Source organism: Phlebotomus argentipes, unplaced genomic scaffold (genome assembly GCF_947086385.1).
Source record: "Phlebotomus argentipes unplaced genomic scaffold, Phlebotomus argentipes genome assembly scaffold_4, whole genome shotgun sequence".
In the NCBI taxonomy this organism is placed as follows: domain Eukaryota; kingdom Metazoa; phylum Arthropoda; class Insecta; order Diptera; family Psychodidae; genus Phlebotomus; species Phlebotomus argentipes.
In genome coordinates this window covers 8,088,989-8,101,767 of record NW_026776174.1, presented here as the reverse complement: position 1 = coordinate 8,101,767, position 12,779 = coordinate 8,088,989, and positions in this window count along the sequence as shown.

The following is a 12,779-nucleotide window of genomic DNA, read 5'->3' as shown; positions in this document are numbered from 1 at the left end:
TGGCTAATTTGCCAGCCCACCTGGTGCAGCATTGAAAATGGAATTCATTCCCAGATGCACAGAATTGAGCTTGCTTTGGCTGCAAAAGGACGAGAATGTGCATTTCTGGGTGGAAAATTTGCAACAAAGTGTCGCTGAGGCTCAAATCCTCACCTGATCGTTCCAATTATCGGTCAATTTGTCCGTGGCAAGCACGCAAAATCGAGGTATAAAAGTGAGCTGAAAATCGCACCAGATGACGAGAAAAGCTCGATTTTGGCTGGGTGTAATTTATTTGTGACTCCTCGGCGCGTAATTTGTGGGTAATTGGCCAGCGCAATTATAGTAATTTGTGACTCCTTATCCTCCTCAGCCATACTCCGACGTCGCGCATAAATATTTATAATTAGGCACTGGACTATGTGGCATAATTTCAAGTGGGAATTGCTCACTTTTTGCGCCTTTTCATGCATAGACTTTGGTAGCATTTCTTTTGGTGCAAATGAATGAGCAGGAAGAATAGGTCATGAAGTGAGGAGTGCTTTTGAAGAGCGAAAAGAGTATTCAGTGATGCATGGTTTTGGCTCTTTTGTGATGCACAAAGTATTGGTAATTGAGAATCTTGTCCTTTATCTCCAACATTAAAATGTTGGTCAAGGTTTCATGATTCGTCTCTTCTTTCCCATGGAATTGAAAGATGCAAAATATTTTGATTTTTCACACCTTTGATTTCTCATCATTTCTTTACATGATTAATTGCTATTCACAACAAGAAGTCAGCAAGTGAGTCTGGGAGGCTTTTTCATTGGAAATTCCGAACAACGGCGCTTTTCATCGCATTGTAAACATCATTTTTCTAAGGTTTGTAAAACATTTCACAGAAATACTGAGAGATTATAGAAATTAAAGATCTCAATATAGCTTATATAAGTTTAGATCGCAGAGTTTCACAATTCTTTGTCGTCTGTCCCTTAGACAAGCCCTTTCCTATCGAACCACAACGTTTCCTACAATGAAAATCAGATAATTAATTTTGCCACCGGCGCCATAAAATGCATGTCATATCTTTGGCCTCCCCAGCGGATGAGGACATATCAAATGTGGCTGGCAAATGAACGGCAGGAGGGGGACAGACGGGAAATTAATTGTATTATTTACATTTGCTAATTCCCAGCTAAATTTAAACTCTGAGAACATGAGAGTAAACATTTCACAGTAAATTTATGTGTGATCCCCTGAATGCAATTCTATATAGAAATTGGGGAGCAGGTGGGAAAATTCATAAAAAAAATGGTTACATTTCATTTCAATTAACCTGTATGCCGGCTGGATGTGTGGTTTCTTGCACTCACTGTTGCTGTTTTGGGCCAGAAAATCCAACTAATTAACTCGGGCCATCAATAAATTGGCATCAAAAATAGCCTCAAGTGTGCTGGACAATGTTTTTGTCCTGTGCGGCTGCCGAGGGATAATTAAGAATTCACGCGGTGTAACACCTGATTTTGCGGATTAATTTCCTCTTTTTTTTCGGTGGTTGGCGCGCTCAACGGGAAAGAATCCATCATGTTGCCAAAAGGGGTGGCTCTCCACATTGCCACAGCATTTTATATGGAAATGGTGTGTATGGAAAAATTACAATAAAAATTGAAAAATGATTTATGAGATCTTGGCGAGGGGGTAAAAAAAAGCGTCCGGAGATCAAAAGACCGCCCATCTTTTTTAATTTGTCACGCTGCAGTGAAACTCTCGTCTTCCTCCTTCTTCGCCATTCCACCGCCCTCGACTCTCTTCTGCTCAGGCACAAGAATGAAATATGACGAAGCGCACTGCGCTTTGAGATCTTTCTGGTGCAAATAATTGTGCTGGGGAGTTAATTGCTCTTCAACCATTGCAGCGCGCTCTTTCAAGACAAACATTCTTAATCCGCAAAAATTTCTCTCATTTAATGCCTTAAGCCAAGTGATTTTTAATTGGTTGCGCCGATTATGCTTCAGCCACGACGTTGAGAGCCACATTTTCCGCCCTCCCACCCATAGTTTTCCTTTTCCACTGCATCGACTCAGAAGCCACCGTGCATTTCCCGCCTCTCCTTCCCTGAGAAAGGAAGAAATGGAAAAGGCACGGAGAAAAACACTAACCATTAACCCATTAAATGTAAATTGGAAAAAGGGGGTTGTAACTCTGAAAGCTCTTCCATTGACTGGTAGAAAAAGAGGCGGCTAGTGTTTTAAAAGCACAATTGATTAGGCAAGAAAATTCCTTTTAATATGAAAATTATGCAAAATGGGCCGAGGAGAAGTGCATGCAAACGATAGTTTAATGCTATTTCTCTACCTTTACTATGCATAAATTTCAGGATTTATGCCGTTTTATTGTCGCTCATGGACATTCCTCTTGCTCAATGAAGAAATAATACAGGTGACAAGAATTAACAGCTCAAGGATGGAGATTTTTATCCTGTTTTCATTACAACTCATTTTTGCAAAATATATGACTCGATTTTTGATAAACAATTCTACCATTTCGGAAAGGTCATCATATATTTCCTGCAAACCGACAAAGAAGTTCACCGTCATATCTTAATGTTACAGCTAAAGATACTTAAGTAACAACAACACCGTCTGCTCGATGGCACGCGTTTATACGGGGCAATTTTATCATTTTATTGCCATGCAGATCGACTTGATGGCAAAGAGCGCGCAAAATTGAGGCAAGTCAAGCTGATGAGCAGCTGCAAATTTGTCTCCTTCGCGCCCAAAATCATGCCTCAAGAGCCGAGACATTGACGTCAAGGTGACTCCAGCTTCGTCACCAGAGAGTAGGAATCCTCCATCTGCGTACGTCATTCATTGAGACGACACTCAGAGCCCATAAAGTTGTCAGCTGTTTGCGAGGCTCACTGGACATGAATGGGACCTGCGATGAATTTATCAACATACTAAAGCGCCAATATTAATTGGCATAATTTGGCGAGCATAATTTTCTCCGGTCGCCCAGGAGGGCAAGGCACACATAATTTTTAATTTCTGGGACAAATATGACAATTGGCCGAAGGGGAATTGAGGTCTTTTTCCCTCCGCTCTGCTCAACGCAAAACAACGCGTCTCACAAAGTTGCTGCACAAATTTGCATCTAGAGAAGAAGTCTTAATTTTTCAAATCTCATTTGTAGCCTTTGTTACTGACAATCTGCACAATCTATAATTATAAGATACATCGCGAAAGAGTCTTTAGCGGTGACCGCCGAATGAGGAGTGAAGGAAGTCATGTGTGATTGCGAAAGGATCACTGACTCTATCAGACACGATTTGGGCGGATTCCGTTGCCCTTTTCGCCTGTCCCCATTTCTCACTCCACAATTATTTGGCACAGACGAATTACAGAGGAATTCCCGGTGACCGTTTGATGGATGCCTTTGACCCTCTGGGCTGACCAGAGTCACAGCTCTGCGCGCACTTATCATCCTGTGAATTTTTGGCCAGTTCCGCAGCCCTGATTAAAGAGCCATCCATCATTTTTTGCGCCTGCACTGGCAAAAGTGCACCGGCACTCCTTCTGACATTATTAATCTTCCTATTAATTGCATGTGGCGATGAACTCAGGATGGAAAAGGGGCTGAAATACCGCCCTGTTAATCACTCTTTCATTGTTGCCAAAAACCAAATATTAAAGGAGTTTTTTCACATGTTTATCTTCTGCCAGAGAACTCAATGGTTTGACGTGGATGAATATTTGTACGATTCCATAAGACAATAGCTGAAACAGGACAAATTGGGATAAAAATATTTTATCCACATTACAGATTAATTGATAAGCACCCAATTCAGGTAGTTTGTTGTTATCAGCTGCACTTTCAATTCCTATTCTGAAGCGTGGCAATATCTGTAAAATTATACAGTGAAATTCGATGGTAATTGCAACAATTTCCATTGGCTTTTCGTGAGCCTTCGTTGGCTCTTGCGCCCATTCTGTCCTAGTGAGTGGAACTTTTAATAGATTCTCAAACAACTATTATCGCTCATGGTCTTATCACTTGCACTAATCTGTCTGCAACAATTTCATTCCTCCGACAATGTATTCTTGGTGGCCGCAGAATATTGTTGGAGGAAAAATGTTATGTATTAGCAACACGACGACGCCGTAAATTACTATTTCCCGGTACCTATTTATTAGCTCCGCGTATAATTCAGAGCATTTGAATAAACACCGTACATATGTGGCATAAACTGCAATTAAATGTAATTATCAGACTTTTTGTCGCTGTAATTTGTACTTTTTTCTTGATTACTCTACCGCCATGGAGGTTCTGCCGTTCTTACACTCTCTATTATGGATGGCCACACAGTCGCGCGTCCATATTGTCCGGTGAATTGGCCAACGACAGGGAGGGTGGACTGCGGGGTGGCCATCCCCCTTTTCGCTGGCTGATCAATCATACTCAGCGGCCCCAGTCGAGAGAGACACTTCATGGCCACATGGAAGTGGATTAGTTTGCGGGAGAAAGAGCCATTTGCCAGATGATGTGAGACTGAGAGACTTTCTTGCGGTGGCCTTTGTGGCTCAAGCAAATTTCCCCTAATTTGCAATTGCAAGTGCACGGCAGATATGAAGGCCGTCACGTGATTTTTCAAAGGATTTTCTCGAGCTTAGAAATGCAAGAAGTGAGAGATGGAAAAGAGGTGAATGATCATTGGCTCCGACAAATATGCAGCGAAATGGCGTTATGGCAGGAGAAAAATTAATTGAATTTAATTATATTTAAAAGTGGTCCAGAATTGAAATTTTTATTTTATATTTTCACAATTGAGAGACTTGCGCCTTTTCCACGCTCGGTAAAGAGAGAAACATTTATCACGGTACCGTTTAATTTTTAATTGGCATTAAAAGCTTCCATTTCTGACACTTTTTTCTGCACTTGCACTAAATTGCTCAAATTTATGATGTTTGCCTGGGTATAATTTTGCGGCACTAAAAGGCTTCAGATGGAAATAGATACACCGCAGATAAAATTGTAAAAAGAAAATGCATTAGTAATTCGCCTATTAATATGGACACACATTCATAATATGCCGAGAGAGCGACTGCATTGTGGGGGGCGTCCATTCGGAAAGGCTGCGGCCCATGGAACGAGAAGGAGAAAGATGGAAATAGGTACACTTGTGGGAACTGAGCACAAAGGAAAATGCATTTTTTCGCGCCGGCTTTTCCAAATGCAAAGGCGCGCGAGTAAAATATTGCACCACGATAAATTTTGTGCAGTACCGGAATGCACAATTGAGATGGTGAATAAATCCATAACAAAATATCACAGGCAACAGTGCTGCAATTTCGTGCTAATAAATAATATTTTTTTGCCATTAATTCAATTGCTCAATTAACAGTTAAAAAATGCTCATAGCTATGAACAATATGGTAAAGAGGCGACGAAAAAAATCGCAAGCATTTCTGCAATTGTTCTCTCATCGAGACGAAATATGTGCACTTTGGTGCAATGATGCTGAAGAAATGGCAAGAGCTAATGTACCTAAACTGCGCTATTGACTATTCATTTTGCCCTAATTAATACTATTGCCTTTTCCATCGCCTCTCCAAATGTCCCTTTTGCATGCAATCGCGGCTGCTCGCTTTCCCATGGCAGAAACACGGGCTTTTCTCAATTTTCCTCAAAACCATACTTTTCCTCTACCTTCACATACGTTTTCCTTCCTGACATCTTTATGCAAATTTGCCCAGAGAGCCATAAAAGAGTTATGTAGCGAATTAATATGCAATTTATGGTCAGTTGATATTCCAAATATAATTGAATTAGCGCCGCTGTGGTGGATTTTGCCGTGAATATTTTCACATGATTGATTATCGTGATCACGGGTCTCAGTCACACACATAAAGCTAACTCGAAATGGCATCAATTATTTCTTTAACTTTAATTGCACAGCCACACTTCGAATGCGAGAATTATCCCTCCTCGGAAAAGAGGAAATAAATTTTCCTCGGGCGAGCGCTTTTTACGGGAAGTGAAGAGGCTGAGAATTTGCTCTTGCGTCGTGTGCATTAGAATGCAGAAAAATGTTATCAAAAAAGGGCAGAAATTAATTAAACAAGAGATAAAAGTGGAATCAAGCGATGGGTAAAAAGCAGTAGGAAATATAGAGTCATGTGCAATCTGTGTGAAATGGTAATGGAAAATATTAATATTAAAGTGATTTTAATAAATACCAGCGGAGAAAAGAAATGCACTGAAAATTTAAAACATTGTATTCAGTGTGAGTACAACATTCATGTGCATGCAGTTCACAAAAAAAGAGACTATCAAATTGAATTTAAATGCTCTCCGATGCATCTGATTTCACGGAATTTTAATCTATTCATCGCAACTTTGCATCGCGTTATATCCGATTTTATACACAGTGTAAAAGAGCGTCACGAAGAGATCTTCTTACCGCCAAAAAGATCTCTCTAGATATGTGAGAAATTCACTTTCCATCGCGGCGTCTTTCTGAGTTATCATTGCGATTTTTACAAAGACTCGCGTGTCACACTGCTGGCAGAATAGAGAAGAGCAGGGTAGCTTTCGGCAGAAACATAATATTTGATTATAGGTAAGAATGAATAGTTTTATTTGAAGCTGTCTCTAAAATTCAAATCCCGTGTATCTGTTCTTCTGCTTTTAGTGACAATTTGTCGTTAGTAATTTGATCCTTCATTGCTTCTTAGCTAGACTGTTAAATGTTTTATCTAAATCAGCCCCCTTTTCATCTATATGAGAATAAAATATGCAAATATTTCAATGGGTGAGATGTGAAAGTAGAATCTCGTGAACTTTGAAAAGCATGATGTTGGACAGTTTTCATTTGTCCTGTCATTCACGAAGGTGAAATTGACCTCACAAGTACAAGTTTTCCCAATTCAGTCACTTATCGCACCTGAATTTCCGAACGGTGCACCTTACTTTTCCGTGTCAAGCGAAAAGGGGGTTATTACAAATTTTTATGGAACACATATAGGGTTACATATGAAATTTGAGCACGCCATTGGGTCGTATTTGAGTGCAAATGCTAAAATTTAATTTAATTTCCTTGTCGACAGGGAATAAAAGAGACTGGGAAGTCACTCGACTCTGTCAGGCCTTAAAAAGCGCATACGTAAATCCAATTATTTATTGTTACCGGTGGACGAGCAAAAATTCTAAATGTCACACGATAAGTCGCATAAATTGCACGCCGCTTTGCATTTTATACCGTTTTATCTAAATGGGGTATTATTTCGAAATTTTTATAAAATATCATCATTCGCCAGCAACAATTTTTGCGCCCTTCTTTCGGGGGCCAATTAAGCTTTAGTGAAATCCCAAGAGGGATTATTTTAATGAGGAGTGTGTACTAAATATTTCATAAGATCGATATACAAATTACCGGCAAAATCATCTATCGATCTCCTCATTCACTTATACATTTTTCCCATTAGGAAGATTGAAAGATTCGTATCGACAATAATTGGTGGAATTTACTCTTCACAGCCTGAAAGAGAGTGTTTTCCATATTTTTCCTCCGCCACGGACAATCAGATAAATTATCCGTGGTTGGAACATGAACAGTGGAGCTCCATCAGTGGGTTCCATTGGCCAGAGATTGGCCATGGAGATTACAAATGCAGGAGGTTCCCGTGAGCGTTAAATTTAATGGGAGCTCTCACTGAAACACTACTGGTGTTTGTCCAACGATAGAATGCAGACCGCCCGAGGGTTGAACCTCACCGACCATTGTCTGATCCGCACAGGAAGCCCGGGTTTAGGAAGACGTTGGGCTATTGTGGAAGATTAATGGTCAAAATGCAGGAAAAATCCTCGAAACACTTACTCTACAGAGTGTTGTTAATATGATATTCAAATTATCCAAATTATGATGAATATTTCACACAAAAACCAAATATTCACTAAATTACTACTGAGAATCTCCGCCTTCTTCTATTTGCATTTCCTCGAATTGGCAAGTCAAACACAAATATAGCTGGATTGAAGAAAAATTCCTCCCAAGTACCAATAACAGTGATTTTCCCTTTTACACGTTTCCTTTGTGAATGTTCTCAATTTTTCAACAAATCCCGTATTCCCGCAACTGCGAGTAATTATTAGAAATGGAGAGTAAATGAGGGGTGGAAATTGAGACCCTATTAATTTCATAAAACATTCAATCCCCATTTTTCACTTCTTGAGAATCTGTGATGCGTTCTGGGAATAAAAAATCGCCATAATGACGCACTTAGTGTGAAAGAATTACCATTGATCTTCCCGTAAAAACTTTATAGAAAGTTCAACTGGGCAGTGCAATTCCTGGCAATTTTTCCTCTTACACACATTCTTCGCATAAAAATTGCAGTTCTTTTTCCTCGGCTGTTCGATTGGTTTTCCCATGAACCCAGCGGATCAATTATCCTTGGCGGAGTTGAGGTGAAAAGCTCAAGGGGCTCGCAAGTGCCCCTCGTCGCGAATTTATCAATGGCAATCAGCGTGAAGCTGAATTAATGCAGTTGCCACTTTAATTTGGGGTGTAATGGGCGACCATTAATCACGTGTCACACGCGCCAATATAAACTTTCATACGCAACTCATAAATTGCAATTTCCATTCACGTTTCTGGACTTGGTGGCCTGAATGAAGTGACTCAATTTATATCTTCACTTGCAGGTGTCGCAGAATTAATATAAAAATATTATGATATTTTCGCCCATAAACTCTCTCGCTCATCGTGGATGTTATCGATGCCATGGGAGCGCAACAATAAAATGAGCGTATTAATTTAAATTGGCCAGTAGTCCCATTTAATTTCATAAAACGATCGAAACGTTCTCGGAATCACAAGCGATCCATGTTCCGCGGCATCTCTCTTAATTACAACTCTTCCCTTTGCACTCTCCGCAGCAGACGACCGATTGTGATAAGGCGATAAAACATTAATTATTGTGTCAATTTTTGAGTTGGGATTTTATGGCACATTTTTCTGTCCTTCACGTCCGTTTTTTGGCACTCGCGAACACCGGTCAAAGCGCGTGCCATCGATCTCTTGGACGATGAGCACGCGCAACATTAACGGACACTTCCTCAGTCCCGAACATTTGTCTTAGATAGCGGAAAAGTCAATTTCACTCGGTGGAGCGTCCCAAATATGAGTTGACACAGAAATTGGCCGAAAAGCAGATGAAATGTGCAACATGATCATCAGCGTGTTCTTGTAAATGCATCGAATAATTCACGGGGTAATTTGAGAAATTATATAGATGTTAAAAATTGCTGAGAGAATTTTTAACATCGCCGGGAATGTGTGAAAGACGCAGCAAAAGAGGGCACGTGATCCACTTTCTCACGCAGTGCCATATGGAGCTTTTTGGGCTGCACTGAGAGAAATGTTGAGAAAGTTCTAGATAGACTCCAAATCAAGCTCAATATTGGTATAAAAGCTACTTTTCTTACTATCATCATGATGTCAGTTCTTTAAGACTTGTCTTGATTCTAAATATGGATTGTACAACAAAAACTTAGAAACAATTATTTCTATATTATAATTAAACCAAAAAACTCTGGTTGTACCATGAAAACCTCTTCTATCGTCGCCTAAAACAGTGTTCAAATTGCACAATCAAGAAAGTTTTACTTTTTAGTTGATAGTTTGTTTTCCCTCAGTGCTAAGTGAAAACATTTCTCCACGGTAATGGCATACAATTAACTTTATCAACTGCTAAACGACACTCTGTACAGCTCCCCTTTTCTCAGGCCCTGACCAGCACATTTCACTTTTTCTCCGCGGGGACTCGAGAACTCGTGCAAATGGTATAAATTCGCCAAAGATGATGAGGTCGCAAAAAGATGAATAAACTGTTGTTATTAATCATTACGCGATGTGAGGCGCAAGAGAACTTGTGCCTCTTCCTCGCCATAATCATTGTAATTAGCATTTTGCCGTGGTGTTTGTGTCATTCTACTTTTTATTGCATAACACACTCATGGAGCATCCATTGACATGCGGAGACACCCTTTATATGGGGTAGAGTGTCTCCTTTGACAGTGGCTTGGCAAGTGCAACTGAAACCTCTAATTGAATGAATTGAATAATGGGCGCAGATATTCTTGAAATTGCCAGTGATCCATCAAAACGACACTTTGCAACTCCTCTGTTTGCTCATTCCTCAACATTTGCCATCAAGATATATTGTGTACGTTTGTGGTCTTTGTCCCACCACCTGGACTCACCTCTTCGCGACCACGGAGGAGTCACAACTGCGAAGATAAGCATCGATCGCTGGATGCAGTTCGCGTTGCACCCCTTTAAATTAGATGGCATATCGTGCAGACTTTTATTTCAAAATTGCGAAAATCCACATCGATCTTGTCACTCTGGACAGGCGGAGAAATTGACTGGGAAATTAACACCCTGAGCAGTGACTTACACGAAAAGGGCAGTCCGGGAAAATCCCTCCACATGGACAAACTGTTCCAGCAGACGCACTTCTCCTCGTGGAACAAACGGATAAAAGAGACGAAATTTGGGTTGATATTTTTTGGTGTGGAGATGATCCGAAGAAAGGAGCCCGCAAAAGGAGGCAAGAGAACAAAAATTGCGTCCAACCGCAAAAACTATCATTATTTTAATTGCCGCCAATTTGACGGTACAACTGTATCTTCTTGTTGTTGGACTGTTTATAAAGTGTCCAGAATGCTTATGCTTTTCTTCAGGCGTCCTCAGCGCTCCCTTTTGCCAAAGACATCACCCAGAATTCCGTGTCTTTTCGGTCTCAGATGCGTCGGCAAGTCAAGTTCACGGCGAACGATGTCGTCGATAAGCCATCAATCATAGGGAAGTGCCGCGGGGACCAGTCAGGAGATGCTCAATATTTTATCGGGAACATATCAATTGGCGAGCACGCGGCACGAGAAAGTATCACGCTTGCTCGTCAATTCGACAACTAGTACGGCGGTGTTCCATGCGAAATTTGTGTACTCCGCAACATTCCTCTTATGGATTCTTGTTGCATGAAAATTGGATGGATATTGATGATATGTTGAAAGGGCTTAAGTGGAGTTTATATTTACTATAAGTCTTCACTGCACATTGGCGGTTGACTGAAAATACTATTAGGACATTTGAAGCATATCTGACCATGTTTTCTGAATATTCTTACATTGAATCATCGTAATTAAAAGTTTCACCCCTTATGGTTACATTTTCAGCTCCTCACGGCAGAAATTGCTCTTGAAGGAATCTTCACGAATCCAATAGAACAAAATATAAATTGTCCGTCAATTATCATAAATGTTCTCCTCGCACAATTTACAATAATGACCGTTGCATTACATTTTTTAACGTCAAAATATAATTAATTTAATATTTTACATGTAATTAATCATCGGTACTGTGTGGTAATGAGTGTAAAATACCTCCGCACATCAAACTTGAGTGAACCTCATCATCTTCTATCGCATGAAGAAATCTCTCTCTGCCAGAATGATTGCCGATCGGTGTTATTTTCGATTTAGGGTTGGAGTATCGAAAATTTACATGATCTCTCGCAATTTCACGGCGTGTCGATCTAGTTAGGGCCAATTTGGCAGGGCATAATTCCAGAAGCTCTAAGCAGGTGAAGCTCGAGTGCCTCCCCGCTTAGGTGGAGGCCATCCCTTAGCTCGGCGGAGCGCAATGCGCAACTTTATTCATGAAAATTTATTCATCAATAAAATATAGGCAGAAGAGAGCAAAAGTGTGCATCGAGACAATAAATAAATTCCGTCTCACGAGACAATTTGCAACTGTTTGGGGGTCTGCAGATCATTAAGTGGAAGGTGAGGCAATTGTATTTTCATGTAACTATCGGCCACACCGATGAGGAATGTCGAGAGGGTCCGCCAATCACTATAAATCCCCGATTAAGGAGTTGTACGACTTTTTGCCGCTCTCCTCGATTCACCTCTTTGGGGATTATTATTGGGAGTAATATGAACTTCATTATTTTTATGGCTGCCATTTACGCGGCAATCAACGTTTCATCCAAAATTTAAATGCGCGGCAGGTGCTGGGCCGTGAAGTGCACTTTGTGCACACTTCAACCTCCAAAACAACCGAGATACTGATATGGCTCTTCAGCCTTCGCATCTCTCGCTCTCGATCAGCACAGAAGACAGGAGAAACTCCCAGATAAGTTGTTGAGGGGCGCTAATCCTTATAGTGTCTGCTTGGGGTTCATTGACAACTGAGGAACTCATCTATTTAATGGTTTATCAATGGCATAGAAAGAAGTTAAAGACTCACGTAAAACTGGGTTCAATTTCAAGCATCATTGCAATTCTGCTCATATAAATCTCTCACTCTCAGCTTATATACCCCCTGGCTGTGCTCAGTAGCGGTGTTCGGTGGCAAGGTGAATCCTTTAATCAAATTTCAACACATTTTCATTGAGTAAAGAGACCTCCGTGGGTCCCCCAGTCACTGTCTAGCATAAAATTCACGTCTTGTGCGTAAATTCATTTATGGTATTTACAGTGTGTGCATTGTAAAATGGGCGATTACTGTGTGCATTCGAGTTGCAATTACATGTCTTGTCCGTTGCTATGAATTTGATGCAGACTCACTAATTATACCTCAAATATGAGAACACATTCAGCGTGATTTCCACTAAATTTTCGATAAAAACTATGCAGATGGTGTGCGGTGAGGCAATTTTGCGCACAGCGGCGACGCTTATAGATGCCACGTGCTTCGGAGCAGACGCCAAAGTCTCTTGGCCACTCTCCTGTGGCCCATAAAATGTAGAGCA